This window comes from Lithobates pipiens, unplaced genomic scaffold (assembly GCF_037356315.1).
Source record: "Lithobates pipiens isolate NorthernLeopardFrog02 unplaced genomic scaffold, aLitPip1_a1.2 Scaffold_1, whole genome shotgun sequence".
NCBI classification, from domain to species: Eukaryota; Metazoa; Chordata; class Amphibia; order Anura; family Ranidae; genus Lithobates; species Lithobates pipiens.
In genome coordinates this window covers 216099306-216112902 of record NW_027507685.1, presented here as the reverse complement: position 1 = coordinate 216112902, position 13597 = coordinate 216099306, and positions in this window count along the sequence as shown.

Below are 13597 nucleotides of genomic sequence, written 5' to 3'. Positions count from 1 at the left end.
CAAATGAGCATACAGGTCCATCCCTTTTAAATGTGCTGCCATGCCATCGCGTGCACGCTGCCGGCGGCACGCTCACGCGCCCGTCGGGACCTCCGTGAGTCCGATCGCGGGTCCCGCAGTCTGGATCGCCGCAGGGATACCCGCGATCATCTCACAGGGAGCAAGAACGGGGAGATGCTAAAATAAACCAGCATCTCCCTGTTCTGCCTAGCAACTGTGACACTGATCTCTGCTCCCTGTGATTGGAGCAGAGATCAGTAATGTGTAAAACACAGCCACACCCCCACAGTTAGCAACACGCCCCTAGGACACAATTAACCCCTACACTGCCACCTAGTGGTTAACCCCTTCACTGCCAGTGCCATTTACAAAGGAATCCATGCATTTGTATAGCAGTGATTGCTGTATAAATGACAATGGTCCCAAAAATGTGTCAAAAATGTCCGATGTGTCCGCCAAAATGTCGCAGTCACAATAAAAATCGCTGATCGCCGCCATTACTAGATAAAAAAAAATTTATACAAATGCCATAAAACTATCCCCTATTTTGTAAATGCTATAACTTTTGCATAAACCAATCAATAATCGCTTATTGTGATTTTTTTTTTTTACCAAAAATATGTAGAAGAATACGTATCGGCCTAAACCTGAGGAAAAACAATGTTTTTTAAATAAATTTTTGGGGGATATTTATTATAGCAAAAAGTAAAAAAAGGTGTTTTTTTTCAAAATTGTCGCTTTTTTTTGTTTATAGTGCAAAAAATAAAAACCGCAGAGGTAATCAAATACCACCAAAAGAAAGCTCTATTTGTGGGGAAAATAGATATTCAACATTAAATTGTGTGTGTTTTTTTAAACTTTACATACTAACTATACACCAAACTTTTAGGTTTTTGTCCGATTAATCGATTAGTCAAAACAATCGGCCAACCAATGGATTATGAAAGTAACTATTGCAGCCCTGGTGTGTGCACATTATTTGCACAAGCCCTTTGCCCTTCGCTGATTGGATGCGTAGTTTATTAGGAAGTGACAGTTTGATCCACAGTGCGCAGAGCCACATATGTCATCCAGGTGGGGCTTACATCTACGGCAGTAAATGGTCCTGGAGTAAGTGCTGGTCCAACACCTACCTGTTCTGCTCTAATGGTTAGTGATCCTCCCTGTTTTACTTAGCCCCTGTACACACGGTCGGAGATTCTGCCAACCAAATCCGTCTGATTTTGTCCGTCGGATTTTGTCCGACGGATTGTGTCCAAAACTGTTGCATACACACGGTCGGACCAAGTTGTCGGAAAATCCGATCATTCAGAACGTGATGACGTTATTTTGTTACGACGGGACTATGTTCAGGCTAGCAGCCAATAGCTTTGGTGTAGGAATTTGATCTGAGCATGCGTGGCACTTTGTCCGATCAGTTGGAAAATTGGGTCCGACGGATATTTTCCGACAGAATCAGTCTGATGCATACCACACAGAGTCGGATTATCCGATGACACGGTCTGATAGGACACATTCCGACAGATTCTCCGACCGTGTGTACAAGGGCTTAGAGTTACTAAACCCACAACAGTAAAATCAGTCTGTATATGCAGTAAAGCATGCTTTTTATATTCCCCGTGGGAACTTGAGGGATTAATCCTCTGCATTGTGTAAAAAGGCTGTTTGATCTGTCTTCTCTGTTCCTCCCCATCTTCCACTGTACCCAAAACATATCTGGATAAGACCGAGTTACTGGCGTCGTGCTGCACATGCTTAGTTTGGTGTGTATTTTTTTTAGAGAGTTTTTTTCTTCTTGGGAGAGTGCATGTGATCAGTACAGGGCCAATCAGCATTGTTCAGACAGAGGGACAGGGGTCCTGCATCCCGATAGGTCAGCCAGTGCAGTATGAAAACTCCTACAAGCTTAAACCAGATACTGATAGAAGTCACAAGACTGCTATATACTGCTGATGAGAAAGGGTATTTAGCAGTTTATATTTGCTAAAATATTTGCATTTCCATGTTCTGTGTACTGTGGGAGATCAGATATTGTGAATGCAGGGTCCTGGGTTTAGTAACACTTTAAGGTTACAGAATCAAGACTGGATTGGGATTTTCCTTTTTTTTTTCTTTTTTTTTTTTTTTTTATTTAGTTAACTTTTCAGAAAAAAAAAAAATATATATATAGTTGGGTGGAATAGAGTTACTTTTTTATAATGCAATAATCTTAATCATTTAATTATAATTTTCTATTTAATGACACATAATGACACATTCTGGAGAGTTAACTAAGCTTCCTTCACCATTTTATAAGGGCGCAGGAAACTGTCAGAAGTGGTGAAAGTTGTTTTTTTTTTTTTTTTTTTTTTTTAACGTGCGCACACTGATCCTTTTTTTTTTTTTTTGTTATGTAGCCACCCTGTCCTAAACGGTGGTTACTGGTCAAATTTTTAGTTCTGCTGGGTGGTAGACAACCTAGCTGATTTATAGCCTATTTGTTCATTTGGATTTTCCCTGAACTCAATAAAGCTGTGGTTTCTCCCTTCTGCTAGTAGGTGTTACCGGAGCCTCTAGTTTTAGAATGAGAAACTATAGTAAAACTGACTTATGAATATTCATACTTGCCCCTAGCCAACTAGTAGGTTTATGACACCTGGTGCATGCTGGGGAACAGTATAAATATCTGGGGAGGGCCAAGTGATCTCTCCCTTCCACCCAGGCTCTGACCTGGGGTGGGTTTGTGAGAAGCAGTTAGTCATTAGGCCTAAGGACTGTACATGTGCCTGGAGCAGAAGTAGCTTGCCTTTCTATTGAGTCCTAATGCTTGAAGCTCTGTGATCTGGGAGCAGATCTGACGGCAGGAGGGGAGCTGATGTTGTCTGTGATGAAGTACCAGAGGTCACCCTGCCACATGAGGTCCTGGGTGAGGAACCTGTGGAGAGCCTGGGAAAGCATCAAGATACTTTACATCAAGACTATTGCTGCTGCTACTGGAAAGACTTGGTTGCTAATGGATATGGCTGCTATTAAGAAGGTACAGATTACTGGGATCAGCTTAAAGGAGAAATACAGCAAAAAGCTACTTTGGCTGTACTTCTCCTGTGGATCACACAAGTGCAATCTGTTCTCCACTCCTGTGACCTGTTTTCAGCAGACAGTGGGCTGAAGCTGCTGACGTCACAGAGCCGGTCCAGGCTCAGGAAAGATCATGACCATATGGTTGGACTCCACCCACATGCCTGGACCGACATCATGCTTAGCTTTTCAATGAGCCACTGAGAGCCTAAGCCTGCCCCCTCCTCCTCAACCCACCGCTCCACCGAGCGAGGAGGGGGCAGAGCAGAGAGCCGCCGACTGAGAGTCTACAGCTCCCTGCTCGGGGAGCTCTGAGAACTGAGCAATAGGTGTTTGATTGCACGGTTCTCAGTCTTAGAGCCGGAGGGGGGACAGATGCAGCCTTGAACCACTGTTACATCTCTATATCCACCTAGTATGATTCTAAAATAAAAATCATTCCCATACTTTTTTAACCACTTGCCGACCACCTGCAATGCATTTACTGCTGCGGGGGGAAATTCCCAAAACATGGCCTGTTGGGGGTACTTGAAGACAAGGTTGAGAACCACTGCCCTAAGGAATACTCTCTGAATCACTGGTCTAGGATGCCCAGTTAATCTCTCTGTAAATTGCTTAAAATGTAGAGACTGGATAATAACATCAACGTTGCCACATTCATATATGTACAGAAACCTTTTTTGTGGATGTACTGGGGGTTAATCGGGGAGCTCCTCACCAAATTCCTTGTTGGGAGTAGCTACTGCAGTTAATTGATATAGCTCTATTGATTTCTCCCTAAGTTTGGCCTTGTTGCACTTTTCTCTTCTACCAATAGGTGGCTGGGAACTTGGTGGTACTAGATATGAGAAGGGCAACCCAAGGTCAGGTTATGGGTATATGAAGTATCTCCGCCAATGGGCAGGGGTTTTATTGAATCCCTTGGCCTGCTGGGCTAACCTATTTATTCGGGTGAGGTCAGGTGATCTATGTTCTGTGCCACCCAGGCCGTTGTCTAGGTGGAGGTGTGTTGTATGGCCTGTGATGCTAGGCTGGAGATTGGGCCTATCCCGGGGGCATCTGGCTGGCAGGCTGTGTGAGGGCCTATCCAGAAGTGACAGGGCAGCACAGAATTTGGACATGCGGCTTGCAGTGCAACCGAAAGTGACGGTTCTACTGGCCGGAGAACCTGTCTTGGTCGGAGGTAGAAGGAAAGTTGTTGCCACTAAGGGACCAACCACCTTTACTAGAGACCACAGTGAGTGACTGAATCAAGTACTGGAGCAGTATTCTCACCGAAGGGGCACAGCGGAGAATCTGGAAACTTCAGGCGGTGATCAAGGAACCCAACCAGTGGAGGTGACGCTTGCAGAGCAGCCTTGTTTGTCAAGCCAGGGACCAAGCCTGTCAGCAGGGATGACGTTTGAGAGGTATCTGGAGTGCCAAGCTAGGGACCCAGCAGGGAGGCGTGGGTGACGTTTGAGGGAAGTACCACCACAAAAGCCTTGAGGAGCTCATAGGATTCAGAGTCAGTGAATCGGAGTCCAGTGAGAGACTAGGAGCTCAAGGGGCTGAAGAGATACAAGTAGAATTTGTAGTGAAGCTGAGTGAACTGTTGAACTTTGTGTTGGGAACTGTTAAGTGTTGAATAGGAGAAGGCAATCCTGCACGTGCAGAAGTGGCGCCTTGCTGGGGCCTTTCCCTGTCTGGCTGTCCTCCTAAGTCTCGGAGTCTGCTAATTGAAATTGCAACCACTTAAGTGTGTCCTGGCCCTAACCCTCTTTCCCTTCAAACTATAAAAGGACCGTTAAAAGAAATAAAACCTCTTTTGCATCCAGGAAGTGGCTGGTGCCCAATGACTTTCACCATCTTTGCACCCACTATGCCTCACAACCCACTACATATGGAAGGATGTCAGCTGGCTTTGGCCTTTTGAAGGTCCTCATTAGGCTGGAAGAGGTTAAAGACCTTGCTACGTGAAAAAATCAGGACCTGCATACTAGATAACATAGGTATAGCCTACAGGCACTCCCTAGAGTTGCCTTGTCTGTAAAGGACACAGATAAGAGGTGGGGCACTGACTTCATACTTTTGTACCCTGTCCAATCAGAAAATGGCACCTGTGTTGAGCGGCTGACCGCCTGGGTTTATAATGTAGCAGGGCGGCCAATCCTCATTGACCCAGGAAGCCAGGGGAGATCACTGGAGTAGCTGTGTCCACTATAGTGATATCCAGCTTCTAGAGGGATCCCATAGGTATGGTATCGTTTCTTTAACCACTTCAGGACTTCCCACCACAGTTATACAGCGACAGGGAATCCCTACTGTGCCGTAACATGTTTATGTATATGATTTTGGATTTCCGGGTAGGGGGTGCATGCCCACCACCCCAGCTGTGCTGCCATTCGCCACAGCACAAGCCAATCGGTGGGTCCCGTACAATGATTTATGGCCATAACCCGATGTTTGGCTGACCGAATGACAGAAGTGAGCCCTGCTTTGGTAAACACAGAGCTCTTTACTGTCAGCAGTGATGTGATGTTTTGGCTGAAACCAAAACTGACTGTTTTTAAATAAATATACATTATTTTTATTAATAATTGTATTCAACTTTTTAATTCATATCATGAATTTAAATGAATATGAATTTATTTCAGACATCATTGGCACCTTTTGAAGCTGTGTTAAAAATCCTGCTTGGTGCATATTTGGCAAAACACACCTCCCCATTGAAATAAATTGAAAATACAGCAAGAACGTGTCGTGTTTTACATGCATTTTTTTGAGTCGCAGGACCTATGAAAAACACAAGATAAGCAAAGTAAAATTGTGTCAAAATTGTGGGTTCTTTCGGCAGCCATTATATGCACTTTTTTTTTTTTTCTTTTGTCACAACTCAGGAAAACCCTATTTTCGGCTGATAATTTTCGGCGGCCCAAATTTGGTGCATCACTACCAATCAATAAACACTCATTTTTTTTTTTTAACGAAGTAAAAAAAAAAAAAAAAAAAAGTGTATGTGTGTATGTGTGTGTGTGTATATATATATATATATATATATATATATATATATATATATATATATATATATATATTTATTTATTTACAAAATACTTTTTTTAGTTGTATAGCAAAAAATAAAAAAAAACCCAGTGGTGATCAAATGCCCCCAAAAGAAAGCTCTATTTGTGTGAAAAAAATGATCTAAATTTTGTTTGTGTACAGTGTTGCATGACTGTACAATTACCAGTTAAAGTAGTGTGCAGTGCTTTATAGCAATAGCAAAAAATAGCCTGGTCATATGGGGGGAAAGCCTTCCACAGGACAAGTGTTTAAAATATAGGAAGCCTGGAGGGGGAAACGAGTTGTGGGGTGCCAACCGTTTAAGCAAGCTTGTTCTAATTGTCCGGCTTTCTTATGGATCCCCTGATTTTGATGAGTCGCTCTTTTACAAAAAAATATTTTTGAGTTTTGATATGACATACAGTAGAAAAGTGACTTGGCACAACACCGAGCCACAAATATGGCCAGCAGTTACAATAACATACAGACTGACTAGCAGAAGTACTATCTAGACCAGCCTTTCTCAACCTTTTCAACACAGAGGAACCCTTGAAATAGTTCTCCATTCTCTGCGGAAACCCTGCTAAAAATTCGAAACCTACAACTCGTGATACAATAGTGAGATGGTCAGTGGGAAGAATGGTTCTTACACTTGTGGCCATTGGGAAGAGTTACCCCCTTACAGATAGCTAAAAAGATCGATGGTGTCAGTGGGAACTTATCTGAAAGGCAGAAATGGCCCAATGCTGAAGGAACCCCTAGCAACCTTTTGGAGGAACCCTGGTTGAGAATCACTGATCTAGACATTTACAACGGTCTTTTACCCCACCCCCGAAACAACTTAAGACTCCGTTCCCCACACTCCTCTCAGTGACCTTGCATCTCAGTGCACCTGGTATTCAATACACATTTCCAGGAGTATTTGTGCAGTGCCCAATTATCTCCAGTGTTTAAACACGAACATCAATTATGTCTAAACTTCCCAACCATATAAGAAAACTAGAGTAAAATGAGCCTCAGATACCTTCCATCCTCGACTAGGTCATTAAGAGGATGTACACTTAATAGTATTTAGTTCACTTGGACTCTTATCCCACTGTGACATCTGAGTTATACCACGCCTGCCACACCTTATCAAATTTCTTTCCACATCCCCTTGACAGATATGACGCTTTATAATATGACACCATTGACCAACCCCTTCCAAAAGGGCAAGGGTGGGGCCTCCGGTTTCTTCCAGTGTAGTAATATGGCCTTCCTACCATAAAACCGTAAGATATTGCTCAGAGTTCCATGAGCCCGAGATGGGACCACCTCTTCCACTAATCCCAGGAGACACACTCGAATTGTCTGAGGGACAGGGACCACCAGGACCTCTGCTATGCAGGAGGTAACCTCAGTGGAAAACTGTTGGACTCGAGGGCGCCCCTTGAAAATATAGTCGGCAGCCACCAGCGAAAAGGTACACCTCCAACATTCCGCTACAGCATTTGGGTATATGGCCGCTTGTCTAGCCAGTGTAAAATAATTTTTTTTGCAAAAATGTAAATTGGATTAGTCTGTTCCTTGTCGCTACCAAGTGCTGAAAGGGGTGATCCCACATGTCATCCCACTCCTCACCCTGGATATGAGAGACCTTTTTCTTCCCACCTTTCCCTACATTTAACCACTGCCAATGGACATTTTTTAAATAACTCCTTGTATGTAACTGATAGTGTTTTGGGAAGTTTGTCAGATGTGAGCAGGTTTTCCAAATCTGAGGGAAAGGACGCGTTGGCACTATCTTTAAACTGGGCCTGGAAGGCGTGACACAGCTGGAGAAATCTGAAGTAGTGTGAATTGGGAAGGTCATGTCTACTTTTGAGTTGATCAAAGGTCAGTAATACCCCCTCTAGTGATGTCTTTAAGAAGTTTAATCCCCCTAGAAAGGGAAAAGGAAATTGGGACTTTGAATAATGCAATTGAATAGTGGAGGTGAGTTACAATATAACATATTTTATTTATTAAATAATCTCAAAGCATTAAATCATTGTTAATATCATGTATATATACACATGTAGTGTGCACAAAAACTGAACATAGTAAACAAAGTACATACATACAACACATGATCGGAGTAATGAATATACAGATTGATGCAAGAGGGCATGTACATGCCAATAGCACCATGCCCGATGCTGGCATGTACGCCTACATGGTATATGTACATCTGTCAAAAAATATAGAAACATCATAGAGTCTAGTAGTAATGAATAGATAAATATCAGTTCGTATGAGGTATAACTGCAGCATCAAGTAAAGCTCTACGCGTTTCATGGGTATTCCCAATCGTCAGGAGCAGATGCGGCAGACATTCCTATGGAATATATATAAAAAGGGATGTAAAGAACTGAATTCTAAGTAAAAAATACTCAAAATAATTATATAAGTATGAATGGTTTAATCCCCCTAGATACCCACGCCATAGGGTCCTCGAAAGAGTAGCAGTGGGAACATTTGGGATTTATCCACAAGCGAGTTGTGGGAGAAAAGCCTAAATGATTAGGACAGGCCAGTCCAACCGCCTCTTCCCAAGCTTTGATGGTGGTTTTCATAGACCTTAAGGTGAAGATCCAGCTTAGAACCTCTATGAATGGCAAATCTTAGACTCCTACGATCCCAGTTGCGCCGCCTTTAATACCAGTCCACAGTATCAGTGATCAGCCAGCGGTGAACAAATACCATCTGGCTCGCTATGTAGTATTTCCTCCAATCTGGCAAGGCTAAACCTCCTTGACCCCATGGTTCCTGAAGTACCTGAAGTCCTATCCTGGGTGACTTAGGGGACCACATAAACAAACTGGTGATGCTATCCAACTTTTTAAAGAATGATCGGTTTGCGTCTTAGAAAATATAATATAACCGGGAGAGTTTTCATCTTAAATGGGTTTAATCCTCCCTATTAATGATAATGGAAGTTTAAGCCATGAGAGAAAAAGAAAAAGTGAATTGGCTCTTTGACCAGCCTCCATATGTGCCAAGTTATTGAAATGTAGGGAGAGCAGACGCACGGCCTCTAGTAGGGCAGAGTAGGAGGAGTCTGAAGGGTTACTAGCATTGCTCTCCACACATTCCCTTTCCTGCAGTAACTGAATCTCAGCATTCTGCTCCACCGGCGCCATCTTTATAGCAGATGTACATTCCCCTCTGGCTACTGCCTTAAAGTGGGGTGCCCCCTAAAAAAAAAAAAAATTTAAAGTCAGCAGCTACAAATACTGCAGCTGCTGACTTTTAATAATCGCACATTTACCTGTCCCAGGGTCCAGCGATGCAGGGGAACGAAGCCCCCCCCTCGTTCCCCGCTCCGCTCGCGGCGCCGTCATTGTTACTGTCACAGCCGGGCACCCACTGCACATGCGCGAGCGGCGCAGGGCGCCGTGATACGCCGCACAGTCATCTGGGACACGTGACAGGTCCCAGATGACTGTGCGGCACGAGGGGAAGTGATGTCACCAGCCCGGACAATGAACAAGGCAGACTACGAGAGACCCCCTAGCAATAGGCATTTAGAGGTGAGTAAAAAAATTTTTTTTCCCAATTATTTATTTATTTTTTTAAGAATTTTCAACAATTTATTTTTTGGTGGCAACACCACTTTAAATGCATCCCATACTATAAGAGGGTCTGCCGACTCATCGTTAGCCTCCCAGTATGTTGTGATTGCGTCCAACACATGAGAGGACATACCATCATTCTGTAACAAACCAGTAGAGAGTTTCCAGCTCCATGACCCTCTCCCAGCCAAAAATGCTAAGGAGAGGGAAAGATGATTATGGTCTGATACGCCCCCTGCTAATTAATCAACCCTCTGTAGAAATGGCAGCAAGACTGGGTTGCCAAACACCAGGTCTATCCTGGCTGACGAGTGATGAGACTGTGACAGATGCGAGTAGCACCCATCGGTGGGATTTTTATAACGCCATAGTTTAGTCAGCCCAGTCAATGAGGCCCAGGATAGAAGCTCCACAGACCCCATTCTACCCGAATTGGACGAGTCCAATGTATCCAAAGTGGCATTGAAGTCCCCCATCAGCAGCAATGGGAGATGGGCATGAGGAGCCAACTTGACAAAAAAAATCATATAACAATTGCACAGTAAACAGGGGAGGTAAGTAATATTCACCAATAGCTTGTAGTAGCAAATATCTAAGACCAGTGCCATATAGCGTCCCCCTGGATCTGAGAACACCTGGTGGATAGTGCACGGAACAGCCTTACTGACTAGAATGCATACTCCCCTAGCAAAAGTGGTGTAAGTTGCATTAAATGCCCTTTGTATCCTGGGCCTTCATAAGGCAAGAACCCTGTTCCCATCCAGGTGTGTCTCCTGCAGAAGGACGACATGTGGCCTAGACTTCTTCAGATACTGAAACACCATGACCATTTGAATTTGTTATTTAGCCCCCGTACATTCCAAGATACTATTTTAATTTGGTTAGACATGACCATAGAGTCCAAAAACTGTGTTGCAGGAACATGGGAGCCCAAGCAAAAACATTGTCACAACTTGAACGAAAATAGGAGGACACCACCACCCTATATAGGTGCCAAAATACACGAGCTTGGAACTGAGCTTGAACTGAAACAACCCCCCACCCCACCCCCCCGCCATTATACCAGAACCAAAAAAGAAAAGGACAAAATAGAAAGGGGAAAAAAAAGAAAAACACAGTCTGGTGACTGATAACGATCAAAAATTGCTTGGAAGTTCAACCGACGTTCAATTGTTTAACAGATCAATTCGATTTCCTGTGTGTACCAGAAAGGCTCCATTTACAACTGGACTAGGAAAAAACTGCATGTTGTAATATAAAGAAAAAAAGAGTAGAAAGGGCAGTAGTAGTCATCCTGATCATCTGGCGCCACCTATTGATGTTGAGCAGGTAGAACATGTAGATTCATACAGTGGACATGAAATTAACTGAGTTTCAAAATATATCTCCAACAGGACTCTCGCTTGAGGACCTGGATAAAGACACAACAGGTGCAACAAGGTAGAAAGGCAATACTTATCAGAGCCCAGGCAAGCTTCATGGGATCCTGTCCAGCAATTCACAGCTCCGTTATGCTATACTCGCAGTCTGCTGGGATATAGCATACTGTATTGTATATGCTTAGCTCTCAGTCTTTTCCGGATATCGTTGAATGAGCGTCTCCTTTTCTGGGTTTCTGCAGAGAAGTCAGGGAACAACATCACACGGGCATTTTCAAAGCGCAGCTCCTGGTGCTTCCTGGATTCTGCTAAAATCATGTCTCGGCCCTGTAGTTCAGGAATCTGACCAAGAAAGGCCTGGGGAATTCTCCCGGAGGACGTCTGCCTGTGGGGACTCTGTGAGCCTGTTCAACCACATTAGTGGGGGGGAGTTCCCCCAGTACTGTTTGAAGAATTGTTCTACAAATGTGTTTTAGCCTCTTCTGCCACCTCAGGCAACCCCACCACTCTGACATTGTTCCTTCTCTGCCTGTCTTCTGCGTCATCAGCCCTGTTTTGCAGCAATTTCACCATTTCTTGCAACTCAGATAGTTGGTTGCCTTGAGAATGGGAGGCATCCTCTACCTCAGAAATCCTGTCCTCAGCTACTGTGAGCCTACCCAGGATTTAGTCCAAGCCATGCCTTATCAGTGTACACTCAGTGGCCAGATGGTCTATGCTTACCATCACGGCAGCCTTACTTGCATTGATCGCCTCCAGAATGGGTCAAGTAATGGCATCCTGTGGATTTTCCTGCTCCTGACTCCTGAGAGGCAGACAGGGAGTCTTCAGGATCTGGATTCTGCATAGCAGCCGCCTGTGCCATCCTCTTGGCCTGCTTCTTGGCACTCTTTCCTGTGTGAGGAGAAGGCAAGATGGTGGGGCCTACCTCCGGGCCCTGTGTGGGGCGAGTCTGGCTCTGACACTTCTGCACCTGGTGTCCTGGCTTGGAAGCCCCTTTTCTCATGTCCCGGAGTACAGCAGCATAACCCGGTACCTCTGGTACTGGATAGCGGGCAGGAAAACTCCTAAAAATTTATCTATTTGCAGGAGAAGTGTGGAGCTCTAATTAAACACGCTCTGCCTGGTTCACATCCTGTCATGCCCCCCCCCCCCCCCCCAACGAGTCACTCTCTTGAAACAAATATTGTGACTTCTATTGGCTGACTACAAACTCTGGATCAATGAATTACAGCCTGAGGCAACCAAGAAACCATTATTCTCTTGTTGTGGTCAGCAGCAGAATCCTATCCCTAAAGCTTGTCCCTCCCTCGACCTCTAATCTTAAAGTTGTTCTAAAAGCCAAAGTTTTTTTATCTTAATGGATTGTGTGCATTAAGATAAAAAAAAAACCTTCTGTGCGCAGCAGCCCCCCTAATACTTATATGAGCACCCTCTCGATTCAGTGATGTGCACGAGTGCCTCAGTTGTCCAGGACTCTTCCTCCTGATTGGCTAAGACAATCAAAGTCAGTGAGTCAATGAGGAGACAGAAGGAGCGGGGCTGAGCTGTGGCTCCATGTTTGAATGGACACACGGAGTAGCTGCTGCCTCATAGCAAGCTGCTCGTTGTGGGGGCACTCAGCAGAAGGGAGGGGCTGCCCATATATATATATATATATATATATATAAATATGGATTGTTTTGTGTATTGCCAGATGTTAAAAAACAAAAACAAAAAAAAACTGATTCTTCCATTCACACAATGGAGGTAGATGTAGGAATCCTGAAAGACAAAACCAGAGAAAATTCCCAGCTCAACTCGCCAATCAGTCTGCTTACCAACCAAATTAACCTGTCCAACAGTGTGTGTAAAAACATAGGTTTAGTTGGCAAACATTTGCAAATGTATGAGTAAGCTGCAAGGCCTCTTCATGGCACCCTGTGTATTTCTTGCAGTCCTAACACTACTAAATTTATGAGTGTCTCCACAGTGGAAGCGCATGCATTCTAATGGATAGATAAGGGGCAGGTGGGCCTGGAGGTAGCCCAGTCCTCAAAGACACCGGGGCACATTGGATACCTCTTTGCTGCCACTGTGCTATGTGCTGGGTTTCCAATGTGCCCCCTGTGCCTTTGAGGACTGGGCTACCTCCAGGCCCACCTGCCCCTCATCTATCCATTAGAATGCATGTGATCCCACTGTAGAGACACTTCAAAATGTTGTAGTGTTAGGACTGCAAGCAACACACAGGGTGCCGTGAAGAGGCCTTGCAGCTTCCGCATTCATTTGTAAGAATCCTCCCCATGGCACTATTGTATTCTGACAGTAGAACGACTCTGCTGTCAAAATACACTGATCAGTGCAGCAGCTGATTGGCTGAGAGTGAGACATTTCCAATAGTCCCATTCAAAAGAAGCCAATCATTAGATCAACCCCTCTGGAGAAGGAACAACCGTAGATGGATCAAAATTTGGTCAGTCCCTGCTGAACTGGCCAAGTTTCGATCCTATTTACACCCATATGTTATAACGCAACTACTTCCTA